The sequence below is a fragment of the Linepithema humile genome, chromosome 6, assembly GCF_040581485.1.
Source record: "Linepithema humile isolate Giens D197 chromosome 6, Lhum_UNIL_v1.0, whole genome shotgun sequence".
Classification (NCBI taxonomy): Eukaryota; Metazoa; Arthropoda; class Insecta; order Hymenoptera; family Formicidae; genus Linepithema; species Linepithema humile.
The window spans coordinates 23,339,998-23,357,365 of record NC_090133.1 but is presented as its reverse complement, the minus strand read 5'-3'; the positions used below and the strand labels follow the sequence as shown (position 1 = coordinate 23,357,365).

The window sequence follows — 17,368 nt, the reverse complement described above, 5'->3', positions numbered from 1 at the left end:
GCTCTACCACTCTATCGCGGTTCCACTCACGCGTGTTACACTCCGTTTAACCTTTGTATTCTGCTACCTCTCTTTCCCTCTTTCCCTTACCTCCCCCTCTATCTTTCTCTTCTGTTGCGTTTGTACGGAATTCAAGGTATAACGATTATATTAAGTTCTGTATGAAATTGCCGTTAAAAATTAATCGCGATTAGTAAAGTTGACGTAAGTAAGTATATTTCCGATTGCGCTGTTTAGAATTTATTAACAATATTGTGTTCTTAAATTATATTTGATTGCTGAGGTGTTTCTGTTATTGTTTATTTCGTTTTATGAAAATAAAAAATATGATATTCTTGAAACAATTGTAATTTGTTTTATTGCATGAATTTAAATTAAATTAATAAAGCCGAGACAGGTGAAAATACAACTCTGCCTTCCGAGGGGATGTACGAGGGTACGATAATCTTGTTGATTTGTTAATCAGCATCCGGAACGCAGGATCCTTATTTCGATGTGAGATATTACAATATAATCACGTTGTACTATCGATTGACGTGTGTCGGCGGGCTGCAGTGCGGCCTAGTACGAGATGAAGAAGGGTAAATGCTAGAAGGAAGAGAGGAAGTAGAAGCAGGGAGAAGACGCCTTCTAATATAATGCGAATATGATTATATGTATCATATTACATCCAAATCACGATCCATAGTGCACGTAGCTATATTCTTTAATACTCATATTTAACACAAGAACAAATAATTTTGTTATTTTTCACACATACTCTATACATGCTGACAACGAGACATGCAGTTGTGTTTTTTCCTCAAATTTTGTGTCCATTAATTCTCTGGAAATTGTTCTATTTGCGCATGAATGTCGAGCGACATTGCATTAAATTTCCGATTTATAATGTTTTCCACATAGATGCGCTAAATCAAGCAGTCACGTGTGCTAGATACATTGTCGCGCGTTAGCTCGCACACTGATGTGGAAAATATCATCGCTTAAGCAAACGATCAGTTTGCTAGAATCGTCCGTCCCTGCGAGTTTCGTTGACTATCATTGATGTATCCTTGAAGATTGCGCATCGCGATTCACATCCACGCGTTCACTTATGCCTAGAAAAATAAATCTATTGAATACTGTTAATTGATCACGAAGTCCGTTCGTGAACGGTCTTCGTTTTTATTTCGGTTTTACTTGACAAACTGATGATTATTTGAGTTAATAATTAGAGATTAACAGATTATGAATTCTTATACAACAAAAATCAAAGAGATTATTTAGAGAATAAATTCTAAATAGTAATAAATTTTTTAAAGAAGAATTTGTAAAAAACTGATAATCGAGAAAAATCGTGAATTCAAATAGTAATCTATTGAGTACGATATTTGCAATTAATTATGCTCTCATTGAAATGCAAAAATTATTTTCTACTATAAACTGCGCAGTTTTTTCATGCGATCGTCGCGCGCTTTTTTTTAGTGAAATCTAATGATGATCGGCATTGTGACTGCTGACTGCTACTACTCCATTCTTTATAAGAATCTAATCTGCCGCTTTGCACTATGTAAGAATTGGCAAATGTAAAGTTTAAATAAAATTGCCAATATCGCGAAGAAAGAATGCGTTGCGATTACACAGATTAATGGTCAGGCGGAAGTGTCTATAATACTTATCGAAAGATACATCTGGTACGAGACTGGTACTTTTTCTCAGCGCCGCGCATCGTCACATAGGGGGTAGTGCCCATCGAAGTTAACCTTTGTTTCGCGCATGACCGGCTTTTTGAGTTTATCAGTGTACAGCAGGTGGTATGGCGCTTTATTTATAACAGCAACGGCGTCCCTCTTTTTTCCTTCGCGAAACTGCCGTGGCCGATCGTGTTAAGCCGTGCGAACAGTTCGTATATTGCCGCATATGAACTATGTGATGTACGTGTATCCACGCGTGTCCGTGCCCGTATACACGCGACATCGCGACGTAGTAAATGTGTCGCGCGTAAGTAGACCGTACCGTATCTGTATGCGTGTGTACGTGACCGCTTCACGGATGCATCGCGTTCTCGAATGATGCGTACGTGAGTTATCTGCATGAGTGTGTGCATGCATGCAGACGTGACGTGTTTACGCGTACACATGCCTTTCATACGGAATTATCGATACGCACTGTTCCACAAGCTTCGTCAACATTATGTAAAGCTATTTTTTAAATTACGAGAGTTTGCACACAAGAAGAAATAGAAATCTCAATTTTTCAAATGTTAATGACTCGTATATGCGTCTTTTCAAAACTGATCGTTAGTGTAAAATATTTTCTATTTCTAAGATTTTCCCCCAAACCCCAAATATACAATCTTTACATAAAATTAAATGCATTTTCGTGGAAATTATTTTTTGTAATAAAGCATTTTCACTTTTTACCTAAATAAAAATAATAATCATCGAAAATAAAACATGTATAATGGTAAAGCAGGCGCGAGTTGTTAACAAGCTCATTGGAAGACGCGTAGACTCGCACGGAGGAATAAACGTTTGCGCAATATATATGTTGGATCTAATAAATATGGAATCTGCACGAAATTTTAATACCTCGTACAAGGACTGTCTCGCATTCGCATCGCGTCTTTCTTACGGATGATTGAACGCGAATACAACAGATTTTCGCGATATTTCGCATTGAATGAAATACCGTTTTTTATTGGACCTTTCGTATTATTACTTTTCCCTTTATTGATATATCGAACGCTATGTTCTATTCACTATTTCGTGTTTCGCACGGTGGTTTCCAATTAAATATATCGCGAAAATGTAGATATTCTGAATCTGAATTACTAACAATGAGCTAAAATTTAAAGAAAGGTTAAAACTTTTATTTTCAATCATTTAGTGTTTTTATCTAAAAAATATTAATTTTAAAAACCGTTGTAAGATTAAAAGTTAAGATAAAAATTGGGTTGGAGAGAAAAATGCCGAGTTAAATTTAAAAATTTTTTTAAATATATCAATAACTTGACGTGTGTACTTTTGTCATTACATGTACATGGGTGTGTGTCAAAATATCATCATAATTTTGAAATGTTTCTTAAGCTTTGCGAATCTGTACGACGTCTCTGAAATGATGAATTGAGCGATTAATATCCCAAAAACAACTTTTCTGCACGTGAACATACGCCTACGTGCTACGTGATTGATTAATTGTTATTAACTCGCGCGCGTCTATCGTAAGTTCTATTTTAGACGATATTGTTTCGTAAAGTGCAAAGGAATAGCGACGTTAAAAGGCGCGCAGGAAAGGACACGGGGATGAAATTCTTAGCGGTGGTGTTGAGAATAGGAAAGCGCCACCCGTCGAAAATGGCGGAATTAAATTTATTCAGGCAGTCCCAATAAGTCGGAAAAGTCGCACCCTAAAAGCCGGAATCCGCGCGCTCGACACCCACTTCTCATCCCATTTCACCGTTGTCTCGTTCTCTTTCCTACTTTGCTTCTGTTTTATTGTGAAACGAAGGAGACTCACGATAGGAGCGTCCAGTCGGAATATCACGCGATCGATAGTCCACGAAAAGAATATTAACAGAAACAAAAAAATATATTTTAACACTCTGTACACTAAATGATAGAAACTCAATGTATTAAAATCTTATATTTTAAACGAAGAAATGATAGAATCAGTTAGTTATGTTTAATGTATCAATTGATATTGAAAAGTGTTGATTATTACAAAAAAATGTTTTGAGTTCATACATAAATTTAATAATTAATGACAAATATTTTTTCCAATGAAAATGTTGGAACTCGTTAATTGTTAATATTATAATTCTGTGCACAATTAAAATATATTTATTTAATGTTTTAGTGTAAAAAAATACAAAATACATCATTAAGGTTGTCATTAAATTTCAATAACTTTTATAGCTAATATTATACAGCCACTACATTTATAATGGGTTTTGTGTAACTGAAAAATACGTTTTGCGTTTCTTTTATACCGTGATTTTATCCAACATGTGTTGAAATCAACTTTATTATTTTCAAGAAAACCGAGTGAAAGTGTTCATTGCGAAAATTGATGCTTTGCATCAATGACTTAGTATAAGCGACGCCTTTAGTAGACATAGGTTCAGGTACATGGATTGCGCCAATGAATAGAGCGCGGTTTAATGACTACCCGGGTGCCATTCAAGCGAGAATCCTATTCCTAGTTGGTCTTGGAAGTGAGTATCTCGCGTGTTTCGTCGCCTACAACGACACTTGAGCTCACTGCCGTGTACTAATTATAATTATCATTATGTTCGTCCCTAGGAAACACACTCAATGATGCAATCCGACGTAACACTGCTAATTGCGAGGATTTCGTCTCGATTGTACATTGTCGGACACTGCTCGACACTTAAAACAAGATTCTCGAACCGGATTCTGTGTACACCGATGTCACGTTAATCTTTCGTGGAAGCTAAATGTAAACTAAATGTCGTGTAAATACAATATTTTTTGAAAAATCGTATCAATCATTTCGAAAGACATGGGTTTCGAAATAAATGCGCTCAAAAAGTGTGGATATAATCTGCTCATTGCAGCCTATAAACGTTTATAACTTTATTATTTTCTTGTATTAAGAAAAAATTTTAGAAGTTTATTTTAATAAAGTGAACCTAAGAAACATACAAAGATATAGTCGACTCTTTTTTAAGTTCTAAACAGGAATGTCCTCTTCAAACTATCAAGAGTGATAATGAATCAGTGCTTCTTTCATTTTTAGCGTTGCGAAAACGACAATACGTAGAGTCGATTACGAAAAAAATTAAAGTCCCCGGTAATTGGTAAAACAAAGTGCTGATAAAAGTAATTTTAAGAAAGTCGATGGGCTGGCGGGTAAGCCACGAGGATAAGATAATATATTGGAGGCGAATTGCAATGGACAGAATCAGCCCCTCGTAATTTGCTTCGAGGCACCTAGCCTAACCCTCCGACGTAGACGACCTTCTGACAACCAATTACATCGAGGCGCAAACAACGGAAAAAAAAAAATGCAAAGATCTTAGCGCTAGCAAAACATGACATGCAGCTTGATTAATAAAAGTAGGATAATGCAGCACATAGTACAATCTATGGCTGCGAGAGATATTTATAGTAAATAATTTTCAATTTCCAATTGAGAGCGTAATTAATTATAAATTTGTATACATAAATCGTCATTCAGCTATTCGGATTAATGTTTCACGAATTTCTTGCAAAATCTGTTATTATTTAGACTTCATAATGTGTGAATCATCTTTGAATATTTTATAAAAATTTTTCACTCCTTTTATTATTTACTCGTTTATTTTCAATTATATATGCAATGTGAATATACGAGCGAATCGATTTTGACATATAACTCTACAGGCGGTCGATTGTCGAGGATCAAATCAAACGATCGTAGTAGGGCTTCTGAAATTATATCTGACAATTCCTATGCAATTGGGGAGCAACGTCATGACTGTCTCACCGCCGCAATCCAGTCAGCTGGCTCGACATATATGGGACGGACAGGGTGAGTATGGGGGTTTTCATTAGGATGGGATTTCGCATAGTCTATATCCATCGGTGGCTGTGGAACCCTCGAATGCGGGATGGATGCACGCTATATGCGCTGTCATGAGAGCCAAGATTGTTATACAGGGTTACTAGGAGTATCTATTGTCTTTTCATAATGTGCGCTTTACTGAAGTAAAGATATTGCTTGTTCGCACATTAAATCGTGCTATAGAAGCTGTCAACAAATCGATAATAAAACTACAGGAAAAATACAAGAGAAAATAGAGAACTATTCTTTGTATAAAAATAAATGAAAAATGTAACATAATATTTTACATACAAGACCTTATTTTTCAGGAAATCGATTTTAAAGTTGGAAAATCAATAATGCTTTGCACACTTCTAAGCTAAAACGATCTTTGATAACATTTAAATGTGAATTAAAATTGAATTTTTTTTTCAACGTATCGCATTTAAAAGATGTATTGTATTTAAAATTAATAATAAAACAAAAAAATACCACTGATTTGCTAGTCAAAAACACAGAATGAAGAAGAAAACATAGTGGTTATCGTATTTATTACATATTAAAAATTGTCATTAATGTTCCAACTTTCAAAGTTAATTTCTTCACAAACAAAGGCTTGTATGAAAAAATGTTTTTCTGCATTTACTATTTATTTTTGTACCGGGAACTCTTCTGTTCTCGCTCGTATGGTTTTCACCGCACCCTGTATATGCTCTCACTAATATGCTCTCACGATATACAAGCGAAATATTTTCAAAAGTCATAAAGTAAAAATCTTGTAATTTGTAATAAAATATAGTGAACAATGTAATGTCAAAGATATACGATCAAAAATATTGTATTGGTAATTCTTGATTTAATCGATATAAATGTTATTTCTTACGATGTAACAATAAATAACGGAATAATATATACATATATTATAATTAATGATGCATAAAAAAATGATATTGTATTTTTCTTCCTATTAAATATGGTTTGCGTTAATAAATTTCATATTTGATTTAAAAATTAAACATATTGCGTCAACATGGTCGAGGAATGTTTTTTCTACAATATGTCACGTACAAATTCGCGTGTAATCGAATAACGCGATGAACCTCGTTTCAACGAACGTTGGGTGAATCGATCACATGCCATTCGATGATCGATCGGCCATGGACGTCAAGCATCCGTGGTGCAATGTATTTTGTCATCCGAACAAAACAGTCGATCGAGTGCGAACTTTGTGATCGATCGGACAATCTATTCAGCAAGCGTAGGTGCCAATATGTTGCCACTTGGCAGAAAACCAAGTAAGTAAGTAAGTGAAACGTAAAACAATCCGTTTCGTTCAACTATCGATATCCTTGCATGCTGTTCGATGTATGAAAGCGATTGAACGTACAGATTAATTACAGCATGATTATTTTAGTCAGAAAAATTGTGAAGAATAATAATAGTTACTAAGTACGTAATTTATGAAATAAGAGGCAATTTAAAAGTGACTACCTCGATTAAGGGTTAAAAGAATATGCTATATGCCGCATTGAAAAAAAAATTATTACAAAAAAAAATAAATTCAAGATCTTGAGTCGCTAATCTTTTTATTTAATTAAGTCTGTCATATTGAAATTGAAAATTTTAAGTAGGGATTGAAATTACCGGATGCCGTTTTTGCGAAAACCTTAAAGATGAAAAATACTTTTCTTGAAATAACGCACACAGTCATCAACGCAACATTGAAATATATTTTTAAACTCTCGTTGAGGAATTTTTGATTCGGCAGACACACAAATCGAAGAATACACAAAAAATACATGTCGACATGTGGAGGATAACAATGTTATCTAGACATTATATAGTTACTGCAGAGAAATTTAATGACGTAATGTAGATAAAAGGAGAAGTATAGACGCCTCTCATCTTCCACCTAGAACTAAAAGCCGAAGCTAGGAAAGCGGAGTATAGTCGTGCGTTATATTTATATACATACAAAGATAGATAATGGACGAAGCTACATAAAGCTGCGAAAGATACATGACTTCTATTTACTAGTGTGCGACTTGTCCCCGCTTCTGTTTCGAATTTTCTTCTTCTTCCTTCCGCTATTGCTTTCCTCTATTTCCGGATTATCTTTCATTCTCTACCTGAGCTTCCCCGGTATCTGTTGTCTCAATGGCGCTCATGTAATACTTCACGTTAACAAGTTTAAACTAAGATATTTGAACGAAATGAAATAACAATTCGAAAATACAAGAGCGAAAATATAATCGGAAAGATTATATTATATTATCAAAATAAATTATATTTATTTCTGGAATCTTTATATATTTTTTTTTATATTTGTATTTACAGCATTCAAATCTTTAAAAAGTAGTTTTTTTATGTACAGGACATTTATGCACAGGAAAATGTGTACACTTGTTCGATTATAGGTATGTATTCTTTTCAAAGTCTGCTTTTTTTTTTTTTTTTTTTTATGAAACAAGATTAAAAACTATAATGGCGTGTTTTCTTTTCCAGTAATGTTCCTTGTCCAATTTCCGCCTTTTGTTTTCTCAAAGACAGAGAAAGCGATTCTTAACGAAGAAATTAAATGTCCAGAGCATGTAAAAGTACCTACTCTAGATTTAGCGTTAAACTTTTATGATGCACTTACAGACAAAGCTGCAGAGATTCTTTTCGTTATAGGGATCTGATTCGCTAAACCGATTTCGTGTAAGCTAAATTATTTCGTTATTAATGAAAGATTGGCTTCTTTCTCGTTAATATTACAATGCATCTTTAATGCATTTTTGAGAAAAATTTTTATTTGTTTTGGAGATTAAATTCTGATTAAGGTTTTTGAGCAAAATGTCGTACACATTTTTTATATAGTTAATTTTAAAAAGTTTGCAATTTCATGTGCAGTTATTCTTATCTTATAAAGCATACTTTTAAATACATATAGCAATAAATATCGTTTATAATAAATTTCCATAGAGTAACTGGAAACTTTAAATGACAATAATACACGAGGTTCACAAACGATGTCAAATTGTTTGACAGAAAAACTCTCATTTATTATAGTTAGGGCTTTACTTGATAAGTCGATGATTATTCTAGCTAATATTTAAAAATTAACCCACTATAAATTTTTATAAAATTATTCTACTAAAATGAATAAAAATTTCTGATATTAACCCACTAGAAAATCCATTAGAAAAATGTTTCTAAAAGAATAACAAATATTTTGGCTTTTGATAGTGAAAGGAGTCTACTTTTTTTCAATATTTTCTTTAATAGCGTTCATCAAATTTTCTTGCACACGCATCATGAATACCTGTGTGCGATACCGATAGAGAAATAAATTTCCGTTTTCGTCGCGCGATAAACATTTCCTCGCATTGCGGATTCGTACTATGCATCCATTTTCCAGTCGGAATCTCTCGTAATAGTCGGTTTAGTTCGTAACAAATCCGTAAACGCGACTTCTTCCTTCCTTTCAAAGTCACCTCCGCGAGTAAATATTTGATGCTCCGAGAATCGGCCGATGTATCACGCAAACAGGAAACGCAGTTTTATCGTTTGTACGCGCAACGAAATAGTGTGCTGAAGACGGTGACGAGAAACGAAGAATGAAAACGGAACGTCGTCTCACTGTATATTCTCGAAAGAGAATCTAGACGAATACGGCGTGTGCGAATACCAAGAATTGATAAACGAAGGCGAACATACAGAAAAGTGGATCTGGACATACTATATTTACGGTTCACTCAATCACAAACATTTGGTTTAATATAAATATTAATTATTCACCCGTGGAATCGTAATTATAATTTTGTGTCTTACTGATAATAATAATTACAACGCAAAAAATGAGTAAGTTTTATGTGATTAATTATCGAGTACGACTTTTATATTCCGTAATGATCATATGTCTGTCTTTAATTGCTAAACAACGGTGTAATATTAGACAATTGTTCACAATATTATAAAATTATTTATTGGCAATTATACCAATAATGTCAGTAAATGGTTACTCTCAGAATATCAGTTTAATATTTCAATTTTAAAAAGGACTTTCCGGTATTGTTTTTGAGAACGTTCTACTTTCGCAGCCTTGCGGCGAAATTGACGGTCAGTCACTTACCCGCGAAAATGGAGAAAAGAGTGCAACGTTGAGTTGTATTCACTGTGAAGAGAAAGAACTCTTTCTGAATCCAGCTTGGCTCCTACCAGGTATTGTTAGGTAAGTATGCCGCAAGCTTCATCGAGTTAATCAACCTGCCAGAAGAGGGAGAAAGAAGCCACTAAGAATAGTTGAGAGGATGAGAGATTCCATGGACAGCTCTATATTCCTCGTATATTGCAAGGAGCTTTCAATTGAGCATTTGGAAATCGGACTATCGATGATGGTTCAAAAAATATTTGTGTAAAGACGGGATCTTCCCGAAAAGAACATCTGGTTTAAAGAAACTTCAACTTTTCAAAGTCAATAATATATATATATGTATCTCTTATCTATAAATTATTGATGATATTTTGTAATTAATGAAAATTATAATTACAGATTACGCTGTCTTTACGGGTTTTTGCTGTCTTAAAATTTTCTTTTATCGTGTCGAATATATAGAAACATCGAAGCCACATATTGGTCGCAACGTTACGAATGTTTTACCATTGCGTCGTGTTAAGTGAGAAAATATTTTAGATCCACGTGCCGACCAATGTTGAATATCCATCGCATTGTTGTGCGATAGTTGAATGGTTTCTCGTTTGGGAAGCCAAAAATTACCTTTCTTAAGAACAAAGGAACTAAAAAAAGAAATTGCCAAGATTTCTACTCGTATTCCAATATAATGGAGAAATGCTCTAGTAATACAAATAAAATTAGTTTGCTTAATTCTCGCGTTTTTAATAGACTTACAGTAGAATCGATCGTAATCACATTAAATATCAAAGGTAAGCCGGAGAATCTGTCATTAAAATTAAAATAGAAAGTGAGACGTCTCACTCTCTTGTTTTACATCTTAATTAATTTTCTTTTCTAAACAAAACTAATTTCTTTCTTGTTAAAGCTAATGCTTCCCGACGATGAATAAATTTCCCTATGCATGGCGTCTGACGGCAATGACGACGACGACGCCGGGCGTCGACGCGCTTCAATTTGCCGTCGTGTGTACGTCAGAGCTCAAAGCCAATAGCCGTCGTCGTTGTCCGTGCGCTGTCCCGAAAAAGGAACGTTCGCGTAGCCCAGCGCTGTCGTACCGTTATCGGATATTTGTGGCCGGAAATACAGGTGGGTATCGTATAAAATGACAATAAGGGCGCGCCATCCTCGTGCCCAGCGTTATACCGTCGTCGCACATCAATAACATTCGTTACCCACGTTACACCCCCTACACACGCGTATAGCGACCACCCCGTGTTGGTCGCGCGTGTACACTTACGAGTATATATATATATATATATATATATATATACCGAATATATATATATATATTTGGTACGCGGAAACATGAAGGGTGTTGGGCACTACGCGGGGGTGTTTGTGCTCTTTGTATCGAAGTCGCGATAAAGAATAGCCGACCGTGCGGGACGTAAGAGGCCACTTTACGTAACGTATGTCGCCTTTGTTAAGGAACCTGTTGTTCGTCGTCCACCATCCGTCGATCGTCGATCGCCGCCCGACTGCCTCATCGCACCGAAGACAATGAGCGCGCTAGCCTACCGCGATATTTCCTCTCAGAGAGCATTGCATTTCTACGATAAATTATTTTCCAACGAATCAACTAGATATGTGAAAAGCATTTTTAAAATAAAAATAATATTAATTCGTCTTTCTTTTTTAGTTTGAGTTTCTGGTATTTACAATCATTTATAACTGAATCGGAATGCGGCAGAATTTCGTTTAATTCGATATTCTGACAAAGGATATCAAATATTTATACGAATTTTTAAATATTTTGTTCTCCTCTTATGTCATTTTTTACATTGTCGTGTTTATTAAGTAGCTATATTGATTTAAAATTTTTCTCATTATATTGCCGTTATTATTTTTCGCAAGCTGTGAAAGAGAAAACCGAAGTATAAAGGTATGATAATGTTTGATCACGCGTGCGCGGATTTCCCTTGTATAATGTCAAATATTTAAGTACCAGAAATTATAAACATGTTATTATGATTTTGCGGCATACTGTAATTTTTGCGCTCTAATAATATTTGTAGAGAAAAGCACGGTCGGTCGATGTATCCGCAATGTCGTTAAAGAATGTCTTTCGTCCCTTCCTCAGTGCCGATTTTCTCAGCAGGCAGCTTAAAAGGCGGGTAAAATAATTTATTTCCGCAGTCTAACGCGTTTATACGGCGCATGATTACGTTCACTCGCTTGTCGCTTTCGAGCTTGCTTATGATAAATGCATCGCTTATTTTTGTCCTTGTCCTTGTTCCAAAACAAGTTGTTTATCAGGTCGATGTGTATTTCTATTCTAAAAATATATCATTTATTTTTTATTCAAGTAGTTATTATGCCATTTTTCCGCTAATAATTTATATTTGATTAATTATTGTGTTTTAAATTTTACTAATTTTAACTAAATAATAACGTATAGTGATATAAAAATATGTATTGCATTTATACCTAAATTGATTGTCCTACTAAAATTTTGATATAAAAATTTAATGGAAAATCTTTTTTTTTTTCAAGTTGTTCGGCCGACATCTGTCTTCCGGCTTTCGCGTCACATAAATATTTTCTTGACTAAAGTTTCTTTCGGTGAAAGATCCAAATATTTTAGAACCTTTACTTACCGAACTCGATACTTCTGGGAATTTTGCCGAACCAAAAAATGTCGAAGAATGGCAGATCGCTATAATTAATAAATTCACGAATCAATCCGAGTGTCATGTGAATTTCACGTAAAATTTGTTTGTAAAAAATTTCTTTAATCAATAAAACTCTACTCTCATCAAATTTATTTTCTATGAATTTTTTTCTAAGACTGTTGAATTTCTAATTGCAATATTAAAACGTAGAAATTTAACAAAATTTGTATTTTTGTATTTTTTCTTAACTTTTTCTCAACTTAGATACCTCGTATTTTTTGTTCAAAGTTTTATTTCTAAAATAAAAGATGACGAAAATGCAACTATTTATAGGAAGTACAATATACTGTCGAGCAAGTAACATGTATTTCTATCTAAACGAAAAGAGATCCGAAGAAAAGCGCGCTCTGCACGACAATGACGGCCCTACGACACAACCCCTCGATACGCCCATGCTGTCTTTTTCTCGTCATACTCGTCATTCTTGTGCCCGGTTTAACAATTAAATTAGTCAGTGCCCACGAAGCTGTCCTGTGGAGCTCGGCAAAAAGGAAGAAGTGATCCCCCAATGTCTACTGGAGTCACGAACGAAGAGGAACCTCTCGAGAGTGTTAAGAAAGTCCCTGCTGCTACTACGCCTCCCTCTCGTGAAAGCAGGGGGTTGTAGGGTAGGTAGGCAAAGCACAAGCCGGGATATTGAAATTTCCCTTCCAGGAAATATTTTTCTTGTTCAATTTCTGCTCCGTCCACGGATCTCCCCTGTTTTCTATCCTGTTCTTCATCTCAAATCACATTTTACTTGTTTCTCGAGTTCTGTCCCTTGTCAGTTAAAAATCATACATGATCTTTTCGAGAAAAATTCGATATTAATTCTCCAATTATTGGCTTTGGCAAGAATCTTGTTTATGCTTTATTGCTGTAATATTTCGGAATCTTTATTGCAAACGTAGCGCGTTAGGAAGTACGTATAATAGAATGTCGGTGGCCAGGGATAGGTCGACATTGTTGATTACGCGCAACACCGCGTAGCTTCATATTATTTCAAACCCCCTAGCGAGGTAGTGTAGGATATAATGTCATGAAGTAAACCAGTTCTTATTGCGGAGAAAATTACGCAAGTGCGCATATCTTTTAGAAGAATTTATCATCCATTTAATGCACACAGATATGAGTGCAACAATCAAGCAAACTCGAGCTTCTTTCGACATGTGGAAAGATTCTAAGATCGATATTTAAAGCAGTATATAATTTTTAATCTTTAATTAAGAGCGTGTTTATTTACAGAACTAGATATGTTGCGATTGATTTGAAAATACCTAATCAGAAGTGTATTGTTAGTGACGCTAATATAGTGACGTTTATATAGTGACGATATATACGAATTAAATGAGCTATACTGATACCTTTAGATACTAATATATCCCTAAATGTATCAGTCAGAAAGGACTACTGCAATAAGTGTGACTATGTTGTTTCCAACAATAAGAGAAGTTCAGTTTCTTCCGCAAATAGACTAGAAAACTCTAATGAAGACGTGCCAAGAGTTTATCTTAGGAGTCGATATAGCGACGATTGATTAGTCCCTTAGGGAAGATAATTTCAATTATAGCTCCACTTCTGTTCTCTTTGGTCAGAATCTATCTGTTTATTTAACCTATCTATGTACCTGTGGATAAGATTCATTTATTACATTATTACAGAATAATTTTCTTACTAAAGCTGCAATTTATAACCGATCATTATTTAACAAATAAACATAGTCCGATGAATCTGATTATTCGTCAATCTCTACTTTGTAGAAAAATTTGTAAGAGATTTGTGGATGATAGATTCAATTGTTGCTTATTTGAAAAATAAATTCCGTATGTATGGAATCCATTCTAGAATTATTATATATTTAAAATTTTTTATTAATTACAATTAGGATTTAATTACTCACTTCGTGAATTGATAATTATCTGCCATTAATAACTTAAGATTAGAGTAAAAAATAGCGACAACGTAATTAGTTGAATATAAAGGTGTTTCGGAAGGATTGTTATTGTACTTGCATTGAAATAAATTGTCTTTTGACAAATTGTCTTGTCTTGCTCCTCGCGTGAATATTGTTTCATTTTGAAGTAAAAGGATCGGATGAAAAAATATAATCTGCGAAAATCGTTTTCGTGGAGGTTTACTCGCAGTAATGGTCGCAGGTAACGGTCGGATGGACGGTTCGAAAATTATACATGATTAGCTATTCAGGCGCATCAGACCGCTGGCGTGAGATATTGAACTGCACTACCCTATTTAAATATTCATGAACGTCTTTGTAATCGATGTAATACGAATCTAGCGTAATCTCACGTGTCAGAAAGTAAATAGGTCTGTATTTTCGACTAAATTATTTGGCTGACTTGTACGACAGACGGATGGACTCTAACCCGTAATTAACATAAGACAAATAGACATAATTTATAATATATAGTTTCGAAAATTGTTGTTTGAAAAAATCCACGAATATAACAATATTTACAGCCAAACGACTTTGATTTTTGATAAGAAGTCGGAAAGATTCAATACACTCTGCTAGCATTGGCAAACATCATACTGATGCATTTTAATATCAATTGGCAGTTTCCAAAGAAACGATACATTTTTCGAAAAAATGCTGATAAAAGTTATAGAGAATTTTTAATTTTAAATTAAAGTTTTGTTAAAATTATCTTAATTTTTCAAAATAAAAATCCTCAATTTTTTACTCATTTTTGTATCGAAATATTAAAATCTCTTTGTTAAAAATTAATTTTGGATTTTATCATGATATTTTTTATCATAAAGTATAAAATATCCTGTAAAGTACCTTGTGATATTATATACAGATTTTATGTATATTTTTCGAAAAATGCAGTATTTCTTTGAAAATCGTATTAATAAAAATGAATCACTTGATATGTGTGTATTCAACGAGAGATCTCGACGAAATGACTTACTACAAATTTATCATAATGAAGATACGAAAAAGATCGCATGTACGCCTCGGGACGTTGCCTGGCACGTCTGGATGATCTTTATTTTCTTTCTGGACGAATGGGAATTAAATTCGCTACGTTCGCTATTATATGCATGGCTCGTCGTCGTCTCTCGTTTCGCCGCGGGGTGTTTAGCAGCTCGTACTGAAATAATTCCGGGTGAAATTTGATTTGCTAATTTGACATCGGCTTTCACCGTTGGTCCCTTCCTCTCGCCACTCTTGCTCCGCGCGCGGGCGTCACCCCATCTTTTACCACCGCAATGCAACGACAATGGCATTATAATTATAATTGCGCTGCGGCGCCGACGTAAACAGCTGGCTTTGTACAGCGTCGCGTACGAACTTCTTGCTCTTATTAAATGAGGCGGTTGCGGCGGCAGCTCGTATGTACCGACATTATTGCATACCACAGTAATAGGAGTAATGTACCGTCTTGCCTGGAGCCAAGGTTGTGCGAGATCAATGCCGGAGTGATATTAGTATAAAATTATTTCCATTATGCGCGTGTACGTAATCTATAACAACAATTGTTAGTTGATGATAGATGAGATGCAACATATATATCTTGTGATTTCCACATCTTATAAGTTTCTCGAATTTAAGCTAGAAATCTGACTATATATAATACTTTAAATAGTAGCGTGCATAAAATGTAGTCTAATATGTAGTTTACGATAAACGTAAGAGTGAAATATTTTTAAAAAATGTAACAATTACTATGCAAATTAAACTAAAAAAATTAAAATTTTTCGTACTTTTGCATAATTGCCTTAGAGTTTACTACGCGATATATTTCTTATCCGCCGATCCGTCCTACCGTTCGCTAGGTAAACATCAAATGTATAAAGGAGCGATCGTTTAAAGCACTATATGCCCCACGGGACACGTAGCAGTATTGGCGGTAATAAATATGTAAAAGACGGTTCACGGAGTGTACACAAGCGCCCGAATGTATCTGGTAAACGTCGTATTACTTCTAAAAGTGCATACGAATAATCTGACATGATACAGGCTTTTAAAATGAATTATCTGATCGGATATAATCGATAGCAGTCTAAGAAACAAAACATAAAAGTTGTCATGCTTGTTTGTTTTTTTTTTTTTTTTTTTTTAAATTAAATGTTTTTTTTTTTTATTCAAAAAGAATTGCTATAGAAAACTACGTTTCTTTACGCTTTTCTTTACGTAATTTTTTTCTGTTCAAGACGAAAAATTATAAACAAATAAGTTAAGATGTATACTATTTTGTTAAGCTATATGAATACATTATTTATCAATTTTATTATATTGTTAAGTGAGATATGTGATATATTTTTTTTCACAATTTTGTGGACAGGAATACTCTTTCAAATCTCCAATTTTTCACTTGCAGTCGTTGCAATACTGTTAAATCATATATTCGGATATGAATTGATAAGTGTCGGAATTCTCTCTCACATTCGATTCATATTTGGAGTTATAAAGTGAAAACATACATACGTGTCGTACACCTATTGTACCACCTTAACGTGTAATGCGTTACAGCGTGGACCATTTGCGCGCTTATGGTTGTACCTATTTAGCTTTAGTTAGTTAGTGCTCAACTAAGCAACCTATATAGCATTATGCACCGTCAATTTGCTCTCTCGACAACATCTACATCAACTCCATATCCTATGCCGGTGCTACAGGATGCCAAAGCTAATCGGGCCTTACTCCTAGATCCCTTTGATGATTTGGACTAGAGGGTGTCTAATAAGATCTATCCCTCGTTACATCTATGCGCGTACGCACACATGCAGATCCTGCTATAGTCATTGGAGTACCGCGTCCTTCAGTATTACGTATTGTCTATAACACATCGCGATGCATCGCCTTTCGTAATATCTCGAATCGAATATAATTAACGTGATTACGTATGCAGGATTTCCATTAATCCGGTGTCGCCAAAGTTAAAGTTTGTCTCTGAGAAAGAAACGTACGATAGTATCTGCAAAATCTGTTGTCGCAAATCTTATTTTTTAGCGTGATATATAATATTTCAAAATAATATAATATATA

General features: G+C 34.5%; 1 protein-coding gene across 2 annotated transcripts in view; it reads left to right on the top strand.

Moving 5' to 3' along the window:
* The window catches only part of LOC105677058 (membralin), an 89,115-nt gene extending 83,367 nt beyond the window's left edge, over window positions 1–5,748 (top strand). Inside the window, exon 14 of one of the 2 annotated variants that reach the window (XM_067356707.1) lies at window positions 5,367–5,748. The gene's annotated coding sequence lies outside the window, so the exon portion shown is untranslated. Of the gene's footprint in view, window positions 1–4,283; window positions 4,650–5,366 lie in introns of those variants that run through there. The other variant, XM_067356708.1, reaches the window with a different exon arrangement.
* The last annotated feature ends 11,620 nt before the right edge of the window (window positions 5,749–17,368 follow it).